The sequence below is a fragment of the Ochotona princeps genome, chromosome 29, assembly GCF_030435755.1.
Source record: "Ochotona princeps isolate mOchPri1 chromosome 29, mOchPri1.hap1, whole genome shotgun sequence".
Taxonomy (NCBI): domain Eukaryota; kingdom Metazoa; phylum Chordata; class Mammalia; order Lagomorpha; family Ochotonidae; genus Ochotona; species Ochotona princeps.
Window position 1 is genome coordinate 9,699,718 of NC_080860.1, and position 22,166 is coordinate 9,721,883.

The following is a 22,166-nucleotide window of genomic DNA, read 5'->3' on the forward strand; positions in this document are numbered from 1 at the left end:
GTGTTAGCTTATGCTGATGTGGCAGAATGCTGGGGATTTGGAAAGGTGGTGTGACTGGCTCAGGGTCTTTCATCTGGAAACTGCTGTGCTGTCTGAGTCTAGATCAGGCTGACCCCAAAGCTGCATGTACTGACCGCACTGCTGCTGTGGCCTGCAAGACTCCAGCTCTGCGTCTCCTGCACCAGGTCTCCTTCCACCGCAAAATAGAAGCATGGATCATTGACTCAGAGACTAAATCCTTCCCTCCCAACCCAGCCAAGGCAAGCCCCCTCCTTCTGCAGTTCTGGGGGGCATCTCTGGCCACCTGCATTGTGATTTGCCAGGGTCTTGCGGGAGCCTTTTGCAAGGAGCATTCACAGACCTGCTGGGGTTCAGCTAGCTGCTCTCTAGCCATGGAAAATCCAATGTTTGTCTTCCTGCTTGTGCTTGACAAGCAGGGATGACCCTGGTAGTCTATGTATTGAAGTCAGTGTGGGCTCCTGAGGGAGGGGTGGGGGTCGGGTGCAAGAGAGGAATTCATAGGAAGAAGTCTCCTCTGTCTACAGCTTTTGGAAAGGAGACCAGCCCCTGTTCCTACGGTGAGAGCTGGTATCTACTCAGTCTTCTAGTGCCCAGGACTGCAGTCCAGAGCATAGCTTGAACATCAGGGTTTTTCAAAGCTCCCCAAATGTTCTAATGCAAGGCCTGGGTTGAGAACTATGGGGTCCAGGAGAATGGACATGGGCTGAGGCAATGAGGCCACAGTTGGGTGGTGACTTAGGATGGACATGGTTCGAAATAACTGTACTTGTCATCCTTTCCGTTCACCACCCTTTGTTAATCACCCATCACCATCATAGCTCTTTTCAATGTCATCTTCATAGCAACGGCCATCTACTCAATGCTAACTGGGATCTAGGCATTGTGAAGCTTTGTATCTCATGCTTTAAAAATGTGTTCATTTATTTGAGGGTCACACCCATTGGACAGAACTGGTCTGGGCTGGAGCTGGGAGACAGGAGGTCAGTACAGCTCTCCCATGCGGATGGCAAGCATGCAATTCCTTGAACTGGCTTCCAGTGGCTACAGAAGCAGAAATCTGGAGTCAAGGACCAGAGCCACATGTCAGATCCAGGTACTCTGGTGGGTGATGAAAGCATACTCACTGGCATTCTAACCACGAGGTTACATGTCTCTGTCTGATTGTGGCTGAGAGGCATACTCAACATACGCAGAGGGAGAGAGCCTCCCCAGGATGGTTGGGGCAGTGGGTAAAGGCTGTTGGACTGGCAGTGTCTGTGTGTGCCATGTGACCATGCACGCAGGGAACTGGAGTCCCAGCTGCCGCTGCACTAACGCTCAGCATGTGCCTGCCTTCCTGGGGAGGCTTGTGGTTGTCAGGCTCAGGGTTTCTAGTTCTTTCAGGCCTTGCCTTTCTGGAGGAAATATTCCATGGCAGCCCATATAATATTTTTTTATGCGAGATTATAACCTTATTGGATTACTGGGCCTCATTGCACATGCAGGCAGAAACACGAAACTGGATCCAAAAAGCTTGCATGTGAGACCAAGTTTGTGGGTGCAGGTCACTTGTGGGAGTTCAGAGGCATGAGTATAAGCATGCAGTATGACAGCATGACATACATGTATGTGAATATGTGAGTGATCCTAGGGGCAGTGTGTATGTCTCTGTAGGAACCATTTAGGCATATGTATATGTGTATTTAGGTGTGTGTGTGTGCATGCACTTGAAGTCTGTACACTGATCTGTGTATGAAAGTGTACGTGAAGATGGTGGATGTCTGTGGGCAAGGGGGTGGGATGTGCTGTGGATGTCTGTGGGCAAGGGGGTGGGATGTGCTGTGGATGTCTGTGGGTAAGGGGGTGGGATGTGCTGTGGATGTCTGTGGGCAAGGGGGTGGGATGTGCTGTGGATGTCTGTGGGCAAGGGGGTGGGATGTGCTGTGGATGTCTGTGGGTAAGGGGGTGGGATGTGCTGTGGATGTCTGTGGGCAAGGGGGTGGGATGTGCTGTGGATGTCTGTGGGCAAGGGGGTGGGATGTGCTGTGGATGTCTGTGGGTAAATGTATCCATAGGTGCATGGGAACAAAAGTATGTGCATGTGGAAAAGTTCCTCCACGTTTGCATGTGTGCGTCTGAATTAGCTTCTGCCACAATGACGCTGTGTTAACAAACCGCTTCAGAACTCAGTGCTTCATAACTCTGGACTTGGAGTTGGAAATGTTTTTTTTCTGACAAGGACAAGATGATAGATGTTTCAGGCTTTGTTGATGATATCACACCTCTTACAACACTTCTGCTTTTCCTTGGTGGGGTGGACACTATATGAATAACTAACATGACTGTATGCTATTAAGTCTTTATTTATAAAAAAGTAGGCATCGGTGCTACGTGGCTCATAGAAAAGGTTTCTGAGCTCTGCAGGCTTGCAGGTCAACCCTGGTATGGCTGATGTAGGCAGGGCTCCTCTGGGTGGGCTGCACACGAATCTTGGATGTGTTCCATGTTCATCCCCGGCAGGGTACAGATTGAGGAAGCATGCTGCACTCTTGGAGATCACCCTTGATCCCTCTCCATCAAAGCCTACATCCTACCTAAGCCTTTCTTGCCTTGTAGCTGCCAAAGCTCATCATGCCACCCAGTCTGCCGTCATAGATGGGGGAGTAAACAAAGTATGTGTTGAGAATGCCAAGGGTGAGGAGTGTGTGGTTTCAGTGGGAGCACAAGCAGGGTGTGGAAAATGGAAAACAAGGATTCAGGATTCTGCAAGGTGTGTGAAGGCTACATGTGAGCCACTGCAGACAGGAGTGTATGTGTATGAGGGGCTGTTTGTGCATTGGTGGTGCAAAGGCATTTGAAGAGGACATTGAGGAGATTGCATGGGCAGTACAGGGTGCTGAGTGCTGTGGGCACATGCGCATATGGCTTGGCTATGAAAGTGTCTAGGCGCATTTGGGGGGGGCGTATGTTCCAACCTGTGTGTCCCAGAAGTCCATCTGGGCCTAGACCCATAAGTGAGGTTCCACTTATGTCTGTAAGTGTGTATAACTATTGGTTGAGGATAGTACAAAAGAATGGAGTGGAGGTGAGGAGTGGAACACACCGCCTTTTCTTTGGAAAAATCCCACAAGCACTCCAGTCTCCCCGTGTGAGTTCTTTGTAGCTGAGATTAACTTTCTCATTTAGCATTGTGTGGCACATTGGATCTGCAAAGTGCTTTACCACCAATTTTATTAGTTGAGCTTGTGTGCTATATATAGCAGCTACCTCAGCTGCACCCAGAGGTTTCTCCAGAGATGGGAACCAAACAGGGCCAGCTTGTTTCTTGTTTCAGCATCTACTCTTTTGCACAGGGAGAAGTGTGAAAGCCATCGCTGGCAGTGGTGACGATTGTGAGTGCTCGAATGTGCTTTTCCCCAAAGGTGTTGCCTTGTTCGGCGAGAAATCCATGGTTTTAATCACCAGATGACTACCTGTCTCAGACTCTTACATGCCTGTGCTGGGGGGTGAGGGGCTTTTTTAGGAGTCATGTTAAAAAAGTGTTCCAGTCTTAGGTTGATGCACTTGTTTCTTGCATTTGGCCTCGTCTGCAATGCTTGCAATGTGTCCACTAACATGTGTCAATGAATCTTCTTCCCAAAGTGGACCTTGCAATAAAGATATAGATGCAAATCATTTATTAGGAAGAATTCAGGAAGCACAAGTGAGGGAGTGAGAAAGTTGAATGGAGAAGGAAGGAAGCCCAATAAGTGTATATTTCTGAGTGGGCACAGCTGTGAGCAAGTGGAGCTTAGGTCCACTGAGACCCATGCTTTAGAACCGTCTCCCTGAAGAATGGAGAAGCTGTTTTCTATGATCTAAATATGATTTTGCTCTTGAGTGTTAAACCCAAGTCTAATGATACTAGTAGGATGGAGAATTAATCCTTTGAGGCTCTTCAGGACCTTGGCCCACTGTGACAGACAGGTCACAAGAAGTGGTTTTTGTGAGGGACTGGTTCTAGAGGCTGGGTTGAGCCCAGATATTCTGCTTCCTGGTTCGCCCATGTGATCCCTTCTAGGCCCATACTCCATTATTGCCCGTGGTCACCCTCATTAGATGTCACACAAACAGAGCCATCCCATGTTGGGCTTGAATCCCCAAAAACTATGAATTTAAGAAATGTTTTCTATCTGTAAAGTTAGTGTCCTCAGATGTTACTTGGTATTAGGGAAAAGCTAACACCCTGGGCTCTTTATCCACCCTCAAATCAGATTGGTTAGAATGTGCACACCCCCACATCAGATGTGAACACCCCAACACATTGGATTAAAGCTGATGGGAGGCCAAGCAAGCTCTTTCAAGAAATTCCTTGGGTGGACAGGACAGGCAAACACAGGTAGGGCAGCCTCTGCATGGAGCTGCAGGCCAGTTCATTTGTGACCAAGGCATATGGCGCAGGGATCAGCAATGTGTGCTATGTAGTCTTGCTCTCTTAACTGCCTTCAAGGTCACTGCTAACATTCAAGATCGTAAATTCGATTAGCAAGTTCTTGTCTCATGGCTCACCTTGGCAGTGACTCTGCACCTTCTAGTTCCTCTCCTCCTGCTCCTTCTTTGTCTTCTTCCTTCCTCTGAATGTGGATATTCCTCCCCTCCCCCATATCTCTTTGTTTCTTCCTTGTCCATATACAAGTTCACTCACATGCTATCCAATATGCCACATCAGAAGCTGTGGTCCCCACCACTCTGTCTTTGTCTAGGCACCAGCCTTGTGTTACAAGTGACTCCTTGAAATATTGATTAGAGAATCACTTCAGCAAGTCAAACTCAGCATTTCCAAATCTGGCTCCTCATCTTTGACCTCTTGCTCAAATCAGCTGCAACTCGAATCTTGAGTGTGCTCACGGGTCAGCTGCATCAGTCTCACCTGGGAGCTTGTAGATGCAGATCTCGGGCCCTGATGCAGAGCAACTGAATCAGGATGTGCATTTTTAATAAGGCTCTGGGTGACTTATGAGTGCATTAGTGTTGGATGAGCATGCATCTGTCTAAACTCTTGAAACTTGACCATTGGTTGAATCTTGGGAGTCAGGATCCACCAACACTCCCTATATCAGAATTTCTGTGGAATCTACATCTAAAATAAAATTTTCTATGCAAATGATTGAGTTGAATAAATCCACAGCAATGCCATCAGATACACAATTTTATTTCAGTAAATCTTTATGAAACTCTTGTTGTGTAATTAGCTCCATACTAAGGGCAAGATTTTGAAAAACTGAATGGGAGCCAGCCCTTGCCCTCCAGGAGGTCACGGTTCAGGAAGAGACAGAGACAGACACAATGACAAGTAAAGGGTGCTTTAGAGACCAGGGAAGGGAGATCTGGAGGAGGAGCTGTTCCACTTAAAAGGTAACCAGCAGAATGCTCGGGCCAGGCCAGGTCAGGCTAGAGAGAGGGCAGTCTTCAGATAGGAGAATGGCTTTTGCACACACAGGAAGTGGAGAGCAGGTGCATTTGGGGAATCATCCATGTTGCCAAGTCTGTGACTGCAGGGGGAGGTCACCTTACCTTTCATCTCATTTGCCTCAAATCTAAAACAGAGATGGTAATAGCTATTTTCTCAGGGTCACGGTAAAAGTTAAATAAAAATCAGTAAGTTTTAGAGCTGCAACTATTGGGTGCTCATAAATATTGATTAAGCATAAATTAGCAGCTACAGCTTGTAATCATGGTGGTAAGTTGAATGGTAGTCCCCCAAATTCTTGGAACCAGTCCATTTGGAATGCAGATGTAATTACAGGTCTCAAGATGAGATGAGGGGCAGGTGTTGTAGCACCTCAGGTCAGGATGCTGCTTACAATAGCTGTATCCCATCCCATATCACCTGGGAGTAAGCCCCTTCTCTGATTCCAATCCAATTTCCTACTAATGTGCACCCTGGGAAACCACTGCTGATGGCTCAATTACTTGGGTCCCTGACATCCTCATGAGACAGCCAGATGGCTCCTGGCTTTGGCATTGAGCTATTGTGATCATTCAGAGAGTGGACCAGTAGGAGGAAAACCTCTCCATCAAAATAAAGCAAATATAAACTTTAAAACATGTACAACTAAAAAGAAAATGCTGTCATTCTGTATTACCTAGGTGGTCCTCAGCTCTAGTGACCAGAAGTGAACCTTAGAAGAAGAGGGGATGGTACAGAACAGGGGACACAGCCATGAAAAAATGGAGGCAGACACAGCTAGGGCATGCCTGGAGCCACCAGACACTGCACAGATCCTTTCTTAGAGTCTTTGCAGGGAGCACAGCCCTGTTCTCCCATTGGCCTTGGATTTCTGGCCTCTGGAACTGTGAGAGTAAATCCCTGTGACTTTTAGTTATTGGCTATAGCAGTTAACAGGAGCCAGATACCCATGTTGACAGATGCTTGCACATTTTCTGGGCACCAGGTATGAATTCCTTCTCGGTGGTTTTTGGAAGAAATTCTTACTCTCCTTTTATGGATGGAGGTGACTAAGGCTCATAGAAGTAACATCACCCTGGCTTGCTCACTGCCTGTTGACCTCTTAAGTGATCAGACAATAGGCTGGACACTGGAGCCATGGTGGTACATAGATATTTGTGGAGGTCACAGATTGTGTAAGTCTAGAGGAAGGACCATTGTTTACTGATTTGAACGGTCATCCTTCCTTCCGAATTCACATCTACCTGGAACCTCAGAATATGGCCTTATTAGGGTTACTACCAATAGCATCAAGTTAAGGATAAGTCATCTTGGATAGGATGGATACTCCTAGGAAGGGGGAAACTCAGAGAGGCATGGGAAGACAGCCACATGATCATGTAGCTAGAGACTGGAGTGATGCATCTGCAAGCTCAGGAAAGCCAAGGATGCTAATAGCCTTCAGAAGCTTGGAGGCAGCAAGAAAGCATCCTCCCACCCAGAGCCTTCAACGAGGTCATGGCACCACCCACAGCTTGATTTCCAACTTCTAGTCTCTAGAATCAGGAGTCAAGAAATGCCCACTGTTTCAAGCTCCTTGATTTTCTATGGTGATGTGTTGCAACAACTCTTGGAGACAAATAGACTGTTCAGATCTGGGTGTAACCACGCACATGGAGCGCACAGCACAGGGCCTCTGGGAATCTGCTTTGCCTGGCAAGTGCATTGGAGCTGGGATGAAAAGGCAGGTGGGGACAGTAGGTGGCAGAAAGGAGAGGGAAGCAGCATGTGCAGAGTCTCTGAGACTCGGGGCCCACATACTGGAGAAGCAGGTGGAATGCCCGAGCTCAGTGTGCTCTGCCAGCCCTGGTGGAGCCAGAGCTGCTGTGCTAGCCACGACATCTCACCCTGCTCTGCTGGCCTGGGCTTCTCTCCTAAGGGCTTTTGGGGCAGGATTATCCTTCCATCTACCAGGCAGAGGAGTAGGAAATTGTGTTGTCCTTGAATGTTGTGTGTGTGTGTGTGTGTGTGTGTTGGGGTGTGCCGGAGTAGGCATAAAAGGCCTTTTTTTGTGTGTGACTTGCCTGACAGCTTCTCTTCCCAGGAGCCCACCACACAGTGAATGGGCCGCAGACAAAAGTATCCCAGTCTGAGTACCTGTAATTGGAGCATCCACATGCATGTTGCTGAAATGCAAAGGACAAAAGGGAGATGAATGGTTGCATCTTTTGGCTGCCTGTTGCTATGGATTCCAAGGGGTTGGTTGGGAGGGTGGTTACTAGGCAACGGGTGAGGGACCAAGACAAAGGGAGCCCATCTGGGGCAGGTGTGAGTGCAAGGTGAGATGGGGAGGATATAGAATGAGAAAGAGACACAGACACAGAACAAAGGGAGAGCAAGAGGGGAGAGACATAGAAGAAGGAGAGAGAGACACACACACACACACAATGCATAGAAAAAGAGATGCAGAGGCATCAGCATTTGAAAGAGAGACACACATTCAACCACAGGCATTTGCCTTGTACCAAACAGACGCCATCCATACCTTTGGAGCTCACAGACCTGCAGAGGGAAACCGATGCCAGAGAGAAAGAGGTTCCTGCCTATCCTCTGCAGGCTGTTATCACCTGGGAGTTGGTAGGGCATGCTAACAGCCACCACACCCTTGTGTCTCCAGGCTGTGTGACACAGGCCACTCCACTAGTTGGCTGTCTGTACCGAGTGACTGCTGGTTGAATGATCCTTGATCTCTTCCTAGAAGCTCTGTCATTGGTTGCTCTCTATGATGCCTGAATTTCATACCATGATGGTGATCTTGAACAAATTACTTCACTTTGGAATTTTGCAACTGCAAATTTTTGTAATTTGCAAGAGGCTTTCATCATAGGTTACTCAATTGGTTCTGCCACTAGCCCTGCTCTATAGGAGCAGTAACAGAGGTCCATACCAATTAAATGCTTTACCCAAAGTGAAATGCTTCGCTTGGTTGCTCAGTATCAAAGCCACCATTTTCCCTTATGTTTATACCCCCTGTTGCATCAAAGCTTGTTTGCTTACCAAGAACAAGATCTACACAGATGGGCTCTAGCAACGTGTAGGATGATGTATTGGGAGGGTGTGAAGGAACTCCTGAGACTTAGCGACAGAACGATGGGCAATGGACAATGGTTCTGACATCATAGAGACTAGCCTTTTCATGTGAAACCATCTGGTGGGTCCCCTGCTTTTCTCTGCACACAGGGTCAGCTCACAGAACCCAAAAGTGACCTTCAAGGAAGTCCCCTTCCTTTTCCAATGAAGATTGTCAAGAGAGAACCTGACTGACTCAAGTATTTTGCCCTGGTCCAATCAACTATGACCAGGCTTGAGGTTACAAATGTACAACTTGAGTGATTATTTGACAATCAGTTTTTCAGCAAGAGTTACCAAAGAGGGCATGTGTACAGGGAAGGCACTCTGAGCTGTCCACAGAAACATTCTTGTACCCTGGGGGCCCCGAGCATGGGTTTGCCTGCCTTTCATGGCTGTCATACGGAGCTCACAGTGATTGGAGTTTGCGAGCTGTCAAGCGATACAGAAGAGCAAGTCATTGTTTAGGATAATGGGAGCATCTAGGAGACGGAACACATCACTCCTCACCTCTTTTGCCAAGATCACAGCTCGACACATGCAAGAAAAGGCAAGAAAAATCAGTTCTGGTTAGTTTACCAGCCCAGTGTTACTTGCTCAAGGAACGTCCATGAGAAAAGTGTCAGCTCAGCTCCTACTTTGACAGGAGCAGGCTGTTGCTTTAGGGTGCTTTATTAGGGATGGGGCTCTGTTTCAAGGTGCTGAGTGTTTGTTCCAGATTGTTTTAAGTTGTGGGGGAAGAGAATGGAAAGAGTCATAAGGGCCTTGAGAGGAGATATTAATCAGACACAAGTTTGAAGTTATTGCAGGTGTTAGAGGGGATCTTGGCTTCCTTTAAGTATTTTCTTGGGGCTGTTTTCCCCAAATGCATTCTTTTTATTCTGCTGTTGAAGTTGATCTCAGAGACTCAGCTTGTCCTTTGCTTTCTTGAAGACCCCAGACCACAATGCCATTCCCATCTCTAAACTGGACAGGGTTGAGCAGTGTTCCCTCCCTGTTCCAAATTCCTGTTCAGCTGGAAACCTCAAAAGGTGACTTAGTTTGGGGCAGGGTCTCTACAGATACAATTCATTAAGAATTCAGATGAGCTCTCAATCCAGTGGCTGGTGTCCTTACTACTACTAATAATTAAAAAAAAAAAAAGACTGAAAACACGAAAGACATAAAGAAGGCACACAGTCACGATAAGATGGGTGGAGATTAGAATAATGTGAAGACACAGGACAATGCAGCTACTTCAACTGAAGGAATGCTAGGGGTTATGAGCAACCATCAGAAGCCAGGAGTTTAGGGCAAGCTCCCACTCACAACGGGATTTTAGACTTGGGGCCTCCAGCACTGGAAAGGTATCATTCTGTTGTTTCAAGTAGCCTGTTGGTGGTGCTTTGTTGTAGTACCCGTAAGGCAGCCAGCACCGGAGGAGAAGGGCAGGAATGAGAAATCAAGGTAGACACCTCAAGGATGAGGAGGAACCTCCTGGTCCGAGTGGTTGGTAAGAAGAGAAGGGCCAGGAGCACTCCCGGGGTGTGGGCAGACTGCACTAAGTCCTACAGAGGGGCACATGCCATGGTTAGCAGGGGACCAGTTCCCCAGGGTCACAGGTGTGAGATAAAGTTGGGAAGGTAGAGAAGGAACCACATAGCTCAGGGAACTTTGAGCTCACACATAGGCCCCTGGGGAGCACTTCTGAGGTGCATAAACAAGAAAGAAATGTGGCCGTAACCCAAGGGTGAGCTCCTTGCAGGAGCGACTAGCTTCTTCCTACATTGGAATTCAGTCCAGTGCCTGTAAGAGATGTGAAATTTCCTCCTTGCATGGCACCCTGCGTCTGGGCCACCCCCCAGGTGGCTTTGCGCAGAGGTGTGTGGGATTAATAGAGACAGGTGTTCCTCCAGATCCTGGCTTGATTCTATTAGACTCTGCCTGGAAGTCCATCTAGCTAGCAGCCTCCGACCTTTATTTTGTCATTTTGGAAAGTTCTGCTCTAATAAATCTTCCTAGCCAAGAAAGCCCAGGAGGGGACTCCCTCCTTCTCCTGCCAGTCTCTAGCCTGGGTCCCCACTGCTGGGAAAAGGAAGCAGGCACAGACAGCAGGAAGATTTATTGTCTCCAAGGAGACTGAGGGATTTGCTTTTCTCTGTCAGGCTCCCTTTATTTGCTAGTCCTGTGGCCTGCAGGACACGGGTGAGATGGTCATGGGTTCCTTCTTGTGAAGGTAGGGGAGCCAGCACAGCCTCTGGAGCTTGGTCTGGTTTTCCACCCATCGTGTTTAGTTCCAGACCCTCTCCCAAGTGATCTCTCTCTCTCTCTCTCTCTCTCTCTCTCTCTCAAGCTTGTGAGTACCCCACCCCAATCCCTCAGCACACATACTCAGATGCCAGGCCAAGGGAAGACGAGGACCTGAAATTTTCATACTGCACCAGGGATGTTTGCTGAACAAATTACTATATCCCAGTGGTCCAGCGAGGGTGCTCTGGACAGAGCAGCTGTGGCCACAACCCAGCTCTGCCTTCCTCTAGTGTGATCATGGACATGGATGGGCCTCCCTGGGCCTTAGCTTCCTCCTGCACCTGTTGTAATAACCATGCAGGAGGAAGCCTTTAGCATGCTTCGCTTGATGTCTCAAGGGCCAAACATTCATTCATTAGACTGAAGAAGGATGACTGATTTTATTTTTGAAAAGGAAGGCGGGTTGAAAAAAAGTTAACGCCAAGAGAGAGATAAAGGTAGACCTGAATTCCCACGTGGCTGCAACCCAGCAACACAAAAGCCACGCTTGCAGTTCCCAGCTCCAGAACCCTTCAGCCCAGGGAGCTCTGGACTGGGTGAAGCCTGCTTGGGGGGATGGATGAGCAGGACAGCTGCTGCCGCAGTGTAAACACATGGAAATGCAGGTCAGTCGCAGGCAGCCGCTTGTTTTACCCCAAAGCCAATCTTGTCAACTTGATCCTCTGCCCTGAACTCCAGCTGTCCTCAGGATGTTCTTGTTTCATGAATTATGCAAACGTAACAAAATGTGTGCTTCAAAGATGAAAGACTCCTCTGCTTCTTGAAAGGCTTTTCTTTCCTCCACTGGAGTTTTTTTTTTCCTCCCTTCCTCTTGCTCTTACAGCCCCTTTTGGAGCCACCCTGCAGAGCACCTCCTATTTTAACAACTTGGGATTCCAGTGCTTGGTGTTAGTTTCCCTACAGATTCCCCTCAACAAAAGCCATGTTGGAGACTTGCAAGGCACCCTAAGCTTCTGGGAATTTTTCCAGATAAGTTTAATGGATTCAAACTCAGTTGGTTTGGCTCTCAGAGGGTTAAACTGGTTAACTTGCCTCTGCCATTTAAAAAGCCCTAAATTGTAGCAAATGTTTTCTGTGACATCAATTCTGCCACTGTGATTGGTTTCAAGGAACCAGTACTACATCACTGAACATGAACCTGAAAAAATGAGGCCACCAATAGGCTCTTGCGACTTGGCATGCCACTGAGTTCAGTTTCCATAAGTTCAGTTCCTGTAAGCAGAAGCACTTACAAACCATACAAGCTGTATGAACTTGGGCACTGAACCACTCAGTGCCGCACTTTCCTTACCTGTGAGGGCGTGTGCACACAGGGTTTCTTTCCAGGGGTGTGGTCAAGGTTAAGTGAACTGAAGCGTAAATGTTTACATGATTAGTCCTTAGTCTGATGCACAGAAGTTAATAAATGGCAAGTCGATCCCATCAGAATTGGAAGGGTCTGCACTCATCAGGGTAGGCTGCGCGTTGCCATAGCAACAGATAACCCCAAATCTCAGAGTCTTCACATAACAAAACTTGATTTATCGTTCCGGAAGTGTGACAAGGGCATGTTGGCTGGAGGGCAGGGTGTGTCTCTGCCCACAGAGCTGTTCAGGAGCACAGGCTGAGGGTGGCTCCATAATGGCATGTTCTTAGGATCATCACAGACAGCTGAGAAAGACATAAGCAAAATCATAGGCTCTTCAAAACCTTATTCCCACAAGCAGCACACTTCACTTGCAGCCATGTTTTGTTAGCTACAACAAGCAGTCAGACATGGCCAGGAAAATAAAGAGGAGTAACTCTTCCACATGTCTGGAAAGAGAACAGGGTTTCTTGGAGGTTTCCATAATCCCCTAAATATCATTTTTCTCTAGTGGCCCTTTATTTTTCTGAAGTGGCTGTTACTGACACTGAGCAGGAAGAGTGGGGTGAAGGTTCTCCTAGCTAACACCACTGCTTCTGCAGAGGCCCTGGACAGCCTGTTGCAACTCTTGGATCAGAAGCAATATGACCGAAAACCCACAAATCGTGTTCCATATCTCATATGAGAATATTGACCAGGTATCTGGCTTACTCCCCCAAGTGCTAGCTGGAGCCAGGCCAAAGCCAGAAGCCCAGAACCCAATCTGGGTCTTTCATGTGAGTGGCAGGAGCCCAAGTACTTGCTCTGACACCTGCTGCCTTCCAGGGCTTGCATTAACAGGAAGCTGGAGCTGAAAGAGGAATTGAGACATGAGCCCAGGTACTCTGATCTGGAATGCAGGTGTTCAAATGGCATCTTGCCTGCTCTACCAAATGCCAACCTCCATACTAACTTTGTTCTGAAGGTAATTAAAAGTCTAGTGGCACATCAGGATGTAGACTTGTCTTATTTTAGCATCAGACCAATGTCACCAAGGATCCCAGGACTTCATGTCTTCCTTGGGCTCTGGCATCTCATGTGAAATGGTTGCTTCAGTTGTGCACCTCATATTCTCTGAGAAAAGAGGGGACAGTTCCTTGCGGTAGCTCCCACAGAAAAGAGGGGAGCTTTCTCTTTGCCAGGGCCCCAAAGATCTTGAGTGACCACACATTCTGTTCCTGAACCAATCCTTATACCCAGGAGACAGGACATAGAGATTGGCTCAAGTCTGTTGTACCATATGATTGAGAAGGGGAAGTGCTGGGTCCTGAAAGGATAGTTGGGGCAGCATTAAGGAAAGTGGAGGGTGGGAGATCTCACCTGTGAGAGCAACCAACACAGCTTCGTGGGCAGAGAGAAGGGTACCTGGGCATCAAGTAGCAGGGGTGGGTAGTGCAGCTTAATAGTGGGTCTGCCCATCAGACCTTCCAGCAACATCTCCATGTTACATCTCTATTCTCTTCTGTGAAATATTGGCTGTCTGCTGACCCATCTAATCCCGCCCTCCCCCCCCCCGTTTGGGTTATAGGAGCTTTTGAAAGGTCATGTACTGACCTTTTTGAAAGGAATATACTAACCGTGTCTGTGACTTTCTGTGTTTTGACACAAACCCTTGAAGAGACTGCTCTTCCCATAGTTAGCCAATTACTACAGGGAGTCAACAATGAGCCTAGCCCAAGGAGCACGCTTTTCAAGTGCAAACCACCAGAGTCTACATTCCCGTTCCCTTCTTGGTTGGGTTCTCAGGCTTGGAGTTACTGTCCTCCCCACTCCAGGACCAGGTGCCAGACAACTAGAGACAGCCCATGTCTCAGAGCCTGCTGAAGTTATGCAAACTAGCCAATGCTAACCCTGGAACCTTCCTGGCTCTGATTCTCCCTGTAGATAAAACAACAGAGGCTCTTGACTGCAATGTTCTCTCTCCCTCTGCCTCCTGGTCAACCCTGGAATTGCTCCATGTATCTCCATGGTGTGGTGGCATCCTCTCTCTTCTTGGGAACAGTAGGCAGCAAACTAACTTTTCAACGGTGGTCATCTCCTAATCTGATTTTAACACACAATTTTAAAATGCAGGGGTGCTGGGTTTCAACCCTCCACATCTGTGATCCTAACCATGTTCCCATAGTGCTGCACATGCCCTTGTACAGATACGTTCTGTCCAAACACACGCAGTGGCTGTTTTTGTATAAAGCGGCAGTTGACTCCCTTGGAGTGGAGACTGAGATGCACAGATTGATGAGCCGAATTTTTCTTCCTGGTCCTTCACACCTTGTCCCGTTGCATAATACCCCATTCAGCTTTGGAGCGTGTCTCTCCTGAGATATCTGTCTGTTCACCTCCTCATGCTTCATCTCCAAAGGCCCCTGAACTTTGATAAACCTTTTACCTCTTGATGTGGCTGCTGCATCCTGGAATTTCTGAGCCAGTTACTGCAGGTGTTGCCCATGGAGAGAAGGAGACAGGTACAGCAAGAACCGGGGGATCTATATTCCTTGGGGTCCTGGTAGGAAATAGTGCAGAAGAAAGGGGTGATTGAGAAGAGTTGACTGAACTTCAGGCCCCAGGTAGTGCTAATTGGCTTGGCAACATGTATTGTAAGGGTGGGGGGGACTTAGGATGCCTCATCCAGGAGGGATCGTAGCTCATTAGTGAGTGTACTGGACTGGTTCATGTCCACAATTAATTACACTGCAGGTTGACAGTCACTCCTGGTAACAGGACAATGGTGGATGCCTGGGAAACCAAGCACAGCTCAGAGGAGGCAGCTTCCACGTGGTGGAAAATGAAAACCTTCCCACCCCCTCAGGAGCAAACCCTCCAGTGGAGTAACAGGCAAAGCCTTGGACTTGTAGTTCAGAAGAATATGAAGTATGAGTCGCCTATCTGCATGTGAAATGCAGATACAAACAGGTATTCATTTCTGCTTACCAAAGTGGCTAAGGTAAAAAACTAGCTAATTCCTAGTGCTTGTGTAAATATTAAAAATAAATGCTGTCATGGATGGTTGATGAAAGGGCTGTTTATAAATAAGGAAAGCATTGAACTATCCACACTATTTCAATTAGAAAATTTAAAAAGTAATTATTTGAAAGGCAGAAAGGGTAACACAGAGAGAGGGAGATTGCCCACTCCCCAAATGCCTACAACAACCAGGGCTGGGTGAGGGCTAGGTTATACCGAAGCTGGGAGCTGGGAACTTAGTCCTAGCCTCTCAGATGATTATGGGAACACAAGTGTTTGAATCATCCCCTGCTGCTTCCCAGGGTGCCTGTTGACTGGAAGGCTGAATTAGGAGCTGGGACACAAACCCAGGCACTTGGCTGTGGGACACAGGCAGATGTGTTAGTAAGCACTTTGTGAACACACAAAATGCTGTGTAAAAATTAAGAAAATGATTGATGGGCCCAGAATGATGGCTCGATAGCTAAATCCTTACTGGCAAGAGCTGGGATTCCATATGGGCACTGATTCGTGTCCCAGCTGCTCCACTTCCCATCCAGCCCCCTGCTTGTGGCCTGAGAAGGCAGTTAAGGATGGTCCAAAGCCTTGGGATGCTGCACCTGCATGGGAGACCCAAGAAGCTCCTGACTCCTGGCTTCAGCTTATATCTGGCCATTGTGGTCATTTGGGGAACAAACCAACAAGTAGAAGATTTTTCTGTCTTCCTTCTCTCTACAAATCTATCTTTCCAATAACAAACAAATAAATCTTTTAAAAAAAGACTAATAAAAAGAATTTATGGATCTTTGTCAGGCATGTTGCTAATATTGTTTGATGGAAGTAAACAGAATATAGAGTGTGGGCCGTGATGTTGGATTGCCTTGGTTTGAAGTCTGACTCTCATCACCTATGAGTTGTGCAGCCTCAGGCCAGTTACTTCATCTCATTGTCTTGCATGGCTCCGTCTGCCCAGTGGAGATAACTATTTTCAATCCTCAGTAGTGATGATTAACCAGGTCGATATGAATAGTCAAGTGCTATGTAGTTCTTAACTGTCTTACAACAGTTCTACAGGTTGGTGCTTGTCACTGAGGTAGAGAGGGATGCCATGGGTGAAGAGGAGCTGAGGAGTCCCAGGACCTGCCTGCAGTTCCATTGGTGTGGTAGTCCCATGTGCATTGCCCAAATTCAATGCCCACAATCTATAAGGTACCTGATGCCATGACTCTTCTGAGATTTCCAAAAAATGACGTAGACATGGGCCTTACTCAAGCCCTGCCCCAATATCCTTGTAGTGTTCGGTTAAGCCCTGCCCCAGACCGCATCTGCCATCCCTGTGCCTTCCAGTAACATGAAGGGACAGCTCAGAAACTTGTAAAGAGTGACACCTCTGTCCCTTTTGAGGTGGCCTGCACTCCCTCCTGGGTGTGTATTTTTCTTTACTCTCTAAGTGAGTCTTATTTTTCTGCTCAACTCTGTGTCTCTTCCTTGAGTTCTTGCTGGAGACAAGAACCAAGACCAAGACGTGGGATACACCCACACACAGTCACTCACATTTTCCCAACTAGGAAGCTAGACTCACAGGAGTGATGTTTGCTCAGGATGGCTTGGCTGGTGTTGAGAGTTCGTGCCTGGTTGAGCCTAGTAACTCAACTTTTGAGAGGCCTGGCACCTTTTTTGAGAGGGAACTGCCAGCCCCTCCTGCAGATGCTGTGTGTGGACTTAGCAGGACATCATTGGCTGGACCTGGGAGATTCTTCTGTAGACCAATGACTGCAGTTAACTCGATAAAGCAGAAAACACTCATCAGAATGCAGTTGCTGTTCTGCTTAAAGCAAGCATCTCAATTAACACAGAGACCTTTTTGGTTTTTAGCTGCAGGCAAGTTGGTCTTCTGGATCAATTCAAAGTGTTGACAGCACAAGAGGCTCCATACAAATCAACAGCCAAGGTGCCTTTCGGTACAGGTGTGTTTCTGAGTGGGCAATGGACTGGAGTCAGGTTCCAGGATTTTCGTGCAATCTTTAGTAAGAGACGTGTCTCCCATGACAACCAGTACATGAGGTTTGTGTACATACATACCTATGTGTAACTCTGATACTGGGCTGTTTTCTATTCCATTGGGTTAAAAACAATGCTAGTTTCAGTCCACTAGTTAAACTAATTCCAGACATCCTTAACTGTCCATTCACATAGAAGTTGCCTGACCCGTGTGTTGGGACATTCTGATACCTGGGGCAGGTACCGTGGATGTGCTGTTAACTACAGCTTTGTGTCCTGGTGTGAGGCAGACCCTTGAACTAAGAGTCAAGTCTACTGCCTCTTACAAGCTCCATGCCTTCCTTTCTGCTCTCCTCTCCTACCACACTCCTCCTCACCAGCTTCATCAAGGCACATGACCTTTCTGATCTTCTTGTGAAGTCGAGTACATTTACACCTCAAAGACTTGGCGCTCCACCACTCCTGCTGCCTCCTGGGTCCCACTTCACTCCTATAGTCTCTGCAAAAAAAAAACACAACTTTTCAGCAACCCTCTCCTGCGCACCCACCTCTGCACCATGGCAGCCCCTCCGTCGTGTTTGGGTATTTGCTTTGTTTTTCTTAACAGTTGTCACTATTTCTTATTATTCTCCACTCAAGCTAAGTTGCACAAAAACAGGACATTTGTCTCATTCATTGCAACGCCTCCAAATCTGGAGAGGTTCCCAGGGCGTAGTGAAAGCTTAATAAGCTTTTGTCAGACCGCACAGGGCTCCACCGCATCTTAAGCACTTAGGGGAGATTAGCGGTTGTTTTATTTTCTAGGGGTTTCTCCTCCTCCCTCCTCCTTCCTCACAGACAATAATTTTAAAAATAACAGCTCTATTGAGAAGTAATTCAGATACTATATAATTCATGCTACCGAGGTACACATTTCAGTGGTTTTTAGTATATATTCAGAGCTGTATGTGCCACCACAACAGTCAATGAGAGAACATTTTGATCACCTCTGAAAGAAATCCTGTATTCTTAAAAAAAAATTGATAGTTAAGCTGGAATATGTTACGTTCAACATGTTTTGAAAGATGCGTACAAGGTAGATCGCTAAATTGAACTAATTAACATATCCATTATATCATGTACTTATTTTTCCGAAGCGAGAACATTTCAAATCTGCTCTTGATTATTGTTATAGTTATGTGGTACTTAACTACAGTCACCCTGTTGTACAGTAGCTCTCTGAGACCCATTCCTCCTAACAAAAGTTTCATGTCCATTAACCAGTATCTTCCTACCCAACCCTATTTCAGTCACTGGTAACCACTATTCCACTACTAAACTTTCTAGAACTCTGCCTGTAGGCAAGACCATGGGTTTGCGTTTGACTTCCTGTGTCCAGCTCATTGTGCTTAGATCATGCCCTTTGCGTTCCCCTACAGTTGTCAACAGTGAAGGAATTATCTTTTTCAGTGCTGAACAATATTGCATTGTGTGTGTGTGTGTTCAACATTTACCCATTGGTGGATGCTTAGGTTGATTGCATATATTGTGTTCAGTGCTGCAATGCACATGGAATTGCAGATACCGTTCAAACATCTTTTGAATACAGGCTCAGCAATGGGATTGCTGTGAGAGTTCCATTTTTAAGTTTTCGAGGAAGCCCCCTAGTCCTTTTCTGCAGTGACTACTAATTCATGTTGCCACCCATAGTGTGCAAGGTCCTCCTGTTTTTCCGTGTTCTCACCATCCCCTTGTTTGTTTGTCTTCTTGTGAATGGGTAACCTAGTGTGAGGAGCTACCTCACTGTGGCTTTAACTTATGTTTCTTTGGTGGTTAGTGACTTTAAGAATTTTTGCATACTTTTAACTATTTGTATGGTTCTTTTTGATAAATGTTTATTCAAATCCCACTTGAAGTCAAGCACTTTGGTGTTCTTTAAGTTCATGAGATATTTTAGATCATTTTTTTTTCTTTCAGTTTGCCTGTCCTTCTTCCAGGACCACACTGTCTTGATTACTGGTGCGGTTTTTTTTTTTTTTTAAGATTTATTTTTGTTGGAAAGTCGAATTTACAGAGAGAAGGAGAGGCAAAGAGGAAAGATCTTCCATCTGCTGGTTTACTGCTCAAGTAGTTGCAACTCACAGAGCTGAGCCAATCTGAAGCCAGGAGCCAGGAGCTTCTTCTAGATCTCCCACATGGGCTCAAGGTCCCAAGGCCTTGGGTCATCCTTCACTGCCTTCCCATGCCACAAGCAGGGAGCTGGATGGGAAGCGGAGCAGCCAAGACATGAACCTGCACACATGTGGGATCCTGGCGCATGGAAGGCGAGGACTTTAGTCACTAGGTTAATGTCCAGGGCCTGATTACTGGTGCTTTGTAGCAAAATGTAAAATAGAAAGGTATAAATTATCCAGTTTACTTCAATATTCACTATCCAGATAGTTCTATATATTGTCTTTGCTGAATTACACCATCTACATGACAGTGTATTCTTCTTTCCTTGCTTTAACGGTTGCTGTCAGGAGCCCATACTATTAGATACTGCTGTTCTATTTTCAGAACTAACCTAAGTATCTAATGTCTACACATGACGTGAATATTCTAAAATGTTAAAGATTGTTTCATTTTAAAATAAGGTTTTAAAATGTTAAAACCAAAATTGTTTTGGCTGTTGTTGGGTTCTTGGGATTCTATATGAATTTTGAAATCAGAATGCTGCTTTTAACAAAGAAATGAGTTCAAGTTCAGATAGCAGCTGTAGTGTGTGCGTATCAGCTTGTATGAAATAGGATGCTAAGTCATCCAGTTGACACGAGGCACTTTTTGTTTACATTCTTTAATTTCTTCCAATGTATTTTGTAGTTTCTCGCATATGTGTTTGATTCTTCTGTTACATTTATTCCTACAAATGTTATTCTTCGTGCTGTTAATATAATTTTAAAATCATTCATTGGAAGTGTATGGTAGCACAGTTAATTTTTGTGTATTAATCTGGTTCCTGTAACCTTGCTGAACTTAGTTATTTCTAATAACTTTTAATTGGATTGCTAAGAATGTTTGTATATAAGACTATGTCATCTATAAAAAATTAGTTTACTTTCTTTCCAATTTGTACATGTTTGGTTTCGTTTTCTTGTTGGGTTGTCCTGCAAGAATCTCTAACACGATGTTGAAAAGAAGCAGTGGGAATAGATACCCTTATCTTGTTCCTGATTTTAACCAAAGTTGTGAGGTATTGGTAGATATCCTTTATTAGATTGAAGATGTTTTATTCATTACCTCATTTACTGATTTTTTTTTTAATAATTAAATTTTGGAACTTCGGTAGAATGTTTTTCTTGACTCTCCAGAGGCTGTTGTGTGGTGGTTTTTGTTTTTCCATCAGTATGGTGGGTTGCAGTGATCGATTTTCAGGTGTTAAACAAAACTTGATTTCTCAGACAAAATCCCACTTAGGCTTAGGATATAACTTCTTACATGTCACCGTGTTTGGCTTGTTTTAGTATTTTATTGAGAATTTTTATATCCATACTACTAAAAGAAATACTGATCAGTAGTTTTCTTTGTTTAGTTTTGATCTTACAGAGTGAGTGGAGAAATAAGTGTTCCTTCACTTTCTGTAATCTTTAAGTGTTGGACAGAATTGACCCACAAGGTCGTTTGGGATTAGAATTTTCTTAGTAGATGTCCTGTTGTTATTGTTATTAGTAATAGTAGTGCTGTTATTATTACTATTATTACTATTATTATTCAGATAGCTTCTCCTTCACTCTGATTATTCTGTGAAGATAAAACCTACCTAATTTTTTTCTTAATTATATAATTTATCAACATACAACTGTTTATGGCATTCTCCTATAAATCATTTGTATTTTTGTAAGTTTGGTAGTGATATTACTTTTTTTAATTTCTAAATCAAGTAATTTGAAATTCCTCCCTCTCGTTCTCTGTGTCACACGCGCACACACCCACACAATCACTTTAGCTGAAGGCTGTTAGTTTTCTCGCTGTAATTTTTTCTTGTTTGTCTTTGGTTCAGTTTACTCTCCTTTTTCCAGTCTGTGGGATGGGGCTGCAGCTTGTTGAAGGTGTCATTGTTCTAATTTAACGCAGGCACGCACAGCTCTGAATTTCCCTCTTTCACATTGTTTTCTCAGCATCTCACAGAATTTTTGTTCCGTCATGTTTACATTTTTAGTCATGGCAAACTGTTTTCTATTTTCCTTTCGATATTTTCTTTGACCTTTTTTTTTGTTTTTACCTCCCCTCCTAACATTTCCTCCTCCCTGTATTGTTATAGTAGTATAGTCTTTAACCGAAGTTGAGCATTCTGCTCTTGAATTGTATCATGGCATTGTAGGTACAAAGGTAAAACAAATCTAGTATCATATCATGTCAAGAAGGCATATTTAACTTCCATTGGGAATCCTCCGTTTACTCAGGAGTAGACATGTGTACTACAATGTGTCTTCACTTTCCCGTTTTTCTAGTCTGCACCATACAGTTCAGCGTGAGAACATCTATATACCTGTTCACTCATATCTGTTTTGTATTTTGCATGAAGGTTGTTTTATGTCAAAGAGGGCATATGATATTTCCCCTTTTGGGACTGGCTTATATCACTGAGCAGCATAATGGTCTACAGTTGGAACTTCTTTGTTGTAAATGATAGAATTTCATTCTTTTTTCATGGCTGTGTAGTATTCCATAGATTAGATATACCACGATTTTCTTTATCCATTCCTCTTTTGATGGACATCTGGCTTTTTTTTCTCCCCATGTATTTGCTATTGTGGATTGTGCTGCTAGGAATATAGAGATGCAGGTTGCTTTCGTGTATATAGATTTCAGTTCATTTGGATATATTTCCAGGAGTTGGATAGCTGGTAGTTGTCTTAACATTATCCTTACTGACTTGCATGAGGGAATCACTAGTCCACTCTCCTACCAACAGTGGAGTACTATACTTTTTTGGATGGGTTGTTCCCTGCCTCTGCTTTAAGATGCTGCTGCTCG

General features: G+C 45.5%; 1 pseudogene; it reads left to right on the plus strand.

Annotated features, from left to right (window-relative positions):
• The first annotated feature begins 1,599 nt into the window (after positions 1-1,599).
• The window catches only part of LOC131478309 (small ribosomal subunit protein uS2-like), a 123,855-nt pseudogene continuing 103,288 nt past the window's right edge, over positions 1,600-22,166 (plus strand).